The sequence below is a fragment of the Theropithecus gelada genome, chromosome 20 (genome assembly GCF_003255815.1).
Source record: "Theropithecus gelada isolate Dixy chromosome 20, Tgel_1.0, whole genome shotgun sequence".
NCBI classification, from domain to species: Eukaryota; Metazoa; Chordata; class Mammalia; order Primates; family Cercopithecidae; genus Theropithecus; species Theropithecus gelada.
The window spans coordinates 54,222,562-54,228,909 of NC_037688.1; positions in this window are offsets into that span (position 1 = coordinate 54,222,562).

Consider the following 6,348-nt stretch of genomic DNA (forward strand, 5'->3'; position numbering starts at 1 on the left):
TTTTTTTTTGAGACGGAGTCTCGCTCTGTCGCCCAGGCTGGAGTGCAGTGGCGCGATCTCGGCTCACTGCAAGCTCCGCCTCCCGGGCTTACGCCATTCTCCTGCCTCAGCCTCCCGAGTAGCTGGGACCACAGGCGCCCGCCACCTCGCCCGGCTAGTTTTTTGTATTTTTTAGTAGAGACGGGGTTTCACCGTGTTCGCCAGGATGGTCTCGATCTCCTGACCTCGTGATCCGCCCGTCTCGGCCTCCCAAAGTGCTGGGATTACAGGCTTGAGCCACCGCGCCCGGCCTGACAACTTCTTTTTAATGCGTCTCAGGATGCATGTGAGATTGATATTTACTAGGCACCATGTTGATGTTAGAAGGTCTGGGCGCCACCAGATGTTTTTACAATTCCTGTGAGCAGCTGCTACTAGTTGCCAAATGCCAGCAAGAATCAAGAAGACTCAGCTTCGCTGGGTGCGGTGGTTCATGGGTGTAATCCCAGCACTTTAGGAGGCCAACGCAGGAGGATGGCCAGAGGTGAGGAGTTCGAGACCTTCTCAGGAGGCTGAAGCACGATATTTGCTTAAACCCAGGAGGCAGAGGTTGCAGTAAGCCGAGATCACACTACTGCCCTCCAGCCTGGCGACAGAACAAGATTCCATCTCAAAAAAAAAAAAAAAAAAAAAGAAATAGGCTCACTGGTTAGGACCTGAGGGTGAAGAGCTCTGAAGAGGGGAAAGGCGGAGACTTCCTAACATCAGCATAGCTCATTATGGTGTGTCAGTTGTCATGGTGATGGGAAAGGATACCTGAACAGAGGAGCATCGGCAACCCACAGGGAGGCTGCATCTATCAGCTGGGATCCAGTTAGGCTGTATAACAGCAACCTCCACCTCTCAGGGACTCACAACACCATGTTGATTTCTCACTCACATCCATGTCCTCCATGGGACCGCTCTGTTCTATGCTATCTTCATTCCAGAGCCCAGTCTGAAGGAAAAGCCTCAAGCTGAAACTTTTCGTCTCCAGACACAGAAGAGAGGAAAGGTAGCAGACCCCATGACGGCTCTTAAAGCTTCCTCTTGGAAGTGGCACATGTCATTTCCACTCAAAGTTCATGGTCTAAAGCAAGCCATATAGCCAAACTTGATGTCAGTGAACTGGGGACATAAAACCATTCTATATAGTGTAATGTAATGGGGAGCCGAACAAGAAGACACGAGGCAGATGAGAACAGAGGTAGCTTTTATTGGGCTCGTGGGCAAGGTTCACTGGTCCCCTCGGAGGAGGGCCAAGGAAGTCACACGCAGGGCAGGTATCAGGGGCCTTTTGTAGGGCAAGGTAGGCGGGGTCTGTAGGTTTCGGTTTCTGAGGAACGAGGTGCCCAGGAGTTTGCGCAGAGCAGGGAGTTTTGGCGGGCTCAGGGTGCTTTTTGCACACTGAAAAGTCCTAGCAGGAAGTCCCAGCGGGTAAAGTCCCGACAAGGGGCCCGCCATGTCAGGTGGTACCGCCATGTTGGGTCTAGGTCCCTGCCTAACATTCCGACCTCTTTCTAATAAGAAAAAGGGGCGACGTGTTCATCTGGCTGCTTCCTGCTGGTATAGGTCATTGTGGGGTTCTTTGGAGGTCAGAACTCGGGTGTAGGGGTGGAGTAGCATCTGATTGACAGTGACCCGGGAGACTTCCTTTATGTGGTCCTGGGCGAAGCGGAGGACACAGGGAGCTATGAGTAGCAAGAAGCCAATGATTAGTAAGGGGCTTAGAAAGGGTAGGACCCAACCAGCTATAGACAACTGCCACCACCCAAATGAGGGCCCTGATCTGAGGTTTCTCTGGTGGAGCCCTTCCTGAATCTTTTCTAGAGTGAGGAGATTGGTTTCTACTAGTCCTGATTCACTGATATAGTAGCAACATTCTTCATTGAGAACATGCAGGTGCCGCCCTTAGCGGCTGTAAGGAGGTCGAGTGCCCGACAATTCTGGGCTGCCACCTGGGCGACTGAGGTGATCTGCTGTTGGAGGGAAGCCAAGGACTCCGCAGAAGCTTCAATTGCTACCTGTAATCGGGCTGAAAGGTCCTGAGAGGCCTGGACAGAATGAGTTAGGGCTCCGGTTCCTAGGCCGGAGGCTACCAGGGATGAGGCTAAAGAGACCCCAATCATCAATGGAAGGAATACTGCCCTTGCCTGGCGGGGAGGGCAGAGGGCAGGAGGGAGGATAGCTCAGCCTCACTGTACAGGGTGAGGCTGGGGACTAGGAAGATGGGAACGCATAGGGCAGTGTTGGGGGCATGGAGGGTTTTTGACAGGGTGGAATTGCACCAAAAATACCCACCTGGAGGGGCGGTTAGATTTAGAGGTGCAGATCCTGTCTGGTTGCACGAGGAAGCATTGGGGGTGGAGTAGCAAAAGGGGAATTGTTGCCTAAGCGGGTCTTGAAACAAGGGGACTTCTCCTGGGGTCCGGCCGGGGAGGGGGGAGGAGAGGGTTAGGTTAGAGGAGTTAAAAGGGCTGGGTAAGGGTACTGCAACCAGTGGGGGCTTATTCAAGGCTGCACACAGGAAACAGCGAGAGATGTTGTGTACCCCGGCCATGTGTACCACTTGAGCCCCTTCCCTGACTACGGTTAACAAGGAAAAAGGGTTGCTGCTGTCCTGGGGCTTGCTGCCTGGGTCGACTAGAGCTGAGATGGCTTCCTCCTGTTGTCTGATGTCAGAGGCCAGGCTGACAAGGCTGCTTACGACCCTGATGTAGGCCTTAAAGATCCTGAGTCGGGCCATGGGATAAGACTCACTCTGCCCTCGGTAAAGGCGGGCCTCAACCCCTGATGCCCAAGGGTCAGGGATGGTGAGGAAAAAGATAGACTTGAGGTTTGTAGTCAGCCGCACAGAGGAACTGGGCTGCTGCCAGAGGGTTTCTTTGGTGTCCTGTATGGCCGAGTGAATGTTGCAGTAGTAGTAAGGGAAGCCTCCATTGGTTTCAACCAAGTAGATCGACAGGCATCGTAAGTCTGATCATATGTGAAACAAATGGCTGGGTGCCGCCAAGTACAGGGCACACTGTTGAAGGAGGAGAAATTAAAGGTTACTTGGCTTTGGCACCCCTGGGGTTGGCAGTCTACTGTGGCTACGGTGAGGGAGCTCATGTGATTTCCCTGGGTCTAGGTCTTGGAAAGGTAGAACCTCCACTGGAATGGATTGGTGGGGGGAGTTTGGGCAGGAGTCTCACCTAGACTCGGGAGGACTAGGTGGCCGAGGAAGGTTAGGCAGAGGGTCATTACCTGCGCGCATGAGTCATAACTTGGTAGGGGTAACAACCTGAATGGTCCAATTGGAATCATGTTGGGTGGGCACCTTTTTCAGCTGGGACAGGTGATACCAGAAGGGAAGACCAAGGAGCTTGGCAGCGGTGGGAGTGGTGAGGATTACGGTGTATGGTCCTTCCCACCGTGGAGATAAGGCTCGGGGTTGCAGCTGCTTGACCAGGACCAGGTCTCCAGGTACTGTGACGGTGGGATTCTCAAGGGTTGGGGAAGCGGGTGCAGGGAGACACCGATCCGCGTGTTTTCTGAGAAGCTCGCGAAGGAGGGTTAAGTAAGGGAGGTAGCCTATGGGAGGGGAGAGGGCTGGCAGCTCCTGGAAGAGGAATGGGCGTCTGTACAGCAGCTCAAAAGGGCTGAGCCCTGGGGGGGCCCGCGGAGCTGCCCTAAGACGAGTGAGAGCCAAGGGAAGGAGAGTCACCCACGAGAGGCGGGTTTCTAGAGTGAGTTTGGTTAGATGTAGTTTAAGGAGACTGTTTGTGCGTTCTACCTTTCCAGATGACTGTGGATGGTAGGGAATGTGGAGCTTCCAGGTAATCTGGAGTGTAGCCACCACCTGCGGGGTGAGTTTAGAAATGAAGGCCGGACCATTGTCTGATTGGATGGTTCGGGGGAGACCAAACCTGGGGATGATGTGCTCTAGGAGAGTGGTTGCCGCGAACTCTGCAGTTTCTCAGGTGGTGGGGAAAGCCTCGATCCATCCTGAGAAGGTGTCAACCAGGGTCAGCAGGTAGCGGGATTTTTTATGGCGGGGCATGTGGGTAAAATCAAGTTGCCAATCTTCCCCTGGCTGGTGGCTCCTTAGCTGATGAGTGGGCCCTGGGTGCCTGAGCCTACCTTGGGGGTTAACGGCGGAACAGGTGGCACATTGCTGATGTACCTTCCTAATTTGGGCCTGCAGTGAGGGGAGGTGAAGGATGGGCCCCAGGAAGTTATACATAGCCTCAGGCCCTATGTGGAGAGAGTGGTGTATGTCGGTCAATATACACACTGCCTGAGTCTGGGGGAGCGCTACTCAGCTGTCAACGAACACCCACCCATCCTTGCTCTGGGTAGCACTGGGATGGGCCATCAGGGTTTGAAGTTCCTGGGGAGAGTAGCCGGGGGAATATGTGGGGGAAAGAAAGAGTAAAGGCGCTGGGGTAGGGAAGGAAGTGAGGGCGGTGGCCCGTGCGGTGGAATCAGCTAGGTTGTTACCCTGTGACACAGGATCCTTAGAATGCTGGTGGCTTTTACAGTGGATGATGGCTACCTCCTTGGGGGCCTGGAGAGCATCAAGCAACCTCTTTATAAGTGGTCCATTGACTACTGGCGTCCCTTCAGTGGTAAGGAACCCACGCTAGGCCGGGCGCGGTGGCTCAAGCCTGTAATCCCAGCACTTTGGGAGGCCGAGGCGGGTGGATCACGAGGTCAGGAGATCGAGACCATCCTGGCTAACATGGTGAAACCCCGTCTCTACTAAAAATACAAAAAACTAGCCGGGCGTGGTGGCGGGCGCCTGTGGTCCCAGCTACTCGGAGGCTGAGGCAGGAGAATGGCGTGAACCTGGGAGGCGGAGCTTGCAGTGAGCCGAGATCGCGCCACTGCACTCCAGCCTGGGTGACACAGCGCAAGACTCCGTCTCAAAAAAAAAAAAAAAAGGAACCCACGCTCTTGCCAGAGAAGGGAGTGGGTGTGTGCAATAAGGTAGGCATATTTAGAGTCTGTGTAGATAGATATTAACCCTCTGCCCTTCGGAGAGGAGTAGGGCACGAGTAAGGGCAGTGAGTTCAGCCTTCTGGGAGGTGGTGCCTAAAGGCAAGGGCCTGGTTTCGACCGTCTGGGTTGCTGTTACGACAGCGTAGGCCGCCTGCTGGTGGCCATCAGAGGTTAAAACAGAACTCCCGTCCACGAACAGGGTATGGTCTGGGTGTTCTAATGGCTGTTCGGAAAGACTGAGGCGGGAGGGCGGCAAGGTGGTGAGAACCTCCGGGCAGGAATGTGTGGGGGCGGAATCGTACCCTGGAGTGGGCAAGAGGGTAGCAGGGTTTAGAGGGGGTGAGGTGGTGAGGGTGATGTGAGGGTTTTCAATGAATAGCAGGTGAAACTGTTGAAGCCGGGATGGGGTGAGGTGGCTGACACACTTGTGTGTGATGAGATCTGACAGTCGGTGAGAAGAGTAGACAGTAAGAGAATGTCCTAGGGTGAGCTTGAGGAACTCCTTGGTAAGTTCTGTGGCAGCTGCCAGGGCTCGCAGACAAGGTTGCCAGCCCTGGACCGTGGGGTCTAACTGCTTGGAGAGATAGGCCACAGCCTGGTATGTGGATCCAACCGGCTGGGCTAGGAGGCCAGTAGTAACCTTTTGGCGCTCCTCAGTGAATGGATGGAAAGGCCGAAGGGGGTTGGGGAGAGAGAGAGCAGGGGCAGAAAGGAGACAGTCCTGAAGCTTCTTGAAAGAGTTGGCAACCAATGAGGGATCGGACAGCAGTCCGGTGGGTGCTTCCTTGGCAGCCTGGTAGAGGGGCTTGGCTAGGACCCCGAAGTTGGGAATCCAATGCCTGAAATACCCTACCGGTCCTAGGAAGGACAAGATCTCTTCCGCATCCTGAGGAGGCTGGAGAGTTTCAATGAGGCTTATTCTATCTGCCGTGAGACTTTTTGTAGTGGGTGTGAGGAGTATACCTAGGTAGGTGACAGAAGGGGTGCAAAGCTGAGCCTTGGCCGGGGTAACCCGATAACCTCGGTCGCCAAGAAAATTTAAAAGTGTAGCGGTATCTGCAAGGGAGCTCTCCCAGGAGGGACTACATAGTAATAAGTCATCTACATATTGCAATAGTGTGCTGTGGGTAAGGGGACAGAGGCTAACATCCTGTGCCAGTGCCTGTCCGAAAAAATGGGGGCTATCTTGGAACCCTTGAGGCAAAACAGTCCAAGTCAGCTGGGAAGAAATATGAGTGTCTGGATCTTCCCATGTAAAGGCAAAAAGAAAGTGTCAGTCGGGATGTAGGGGAATGGTGAAGAAGGCATCCTTTAGGTCAAGGACAGTAAAATGAGTGGTATCAGGAG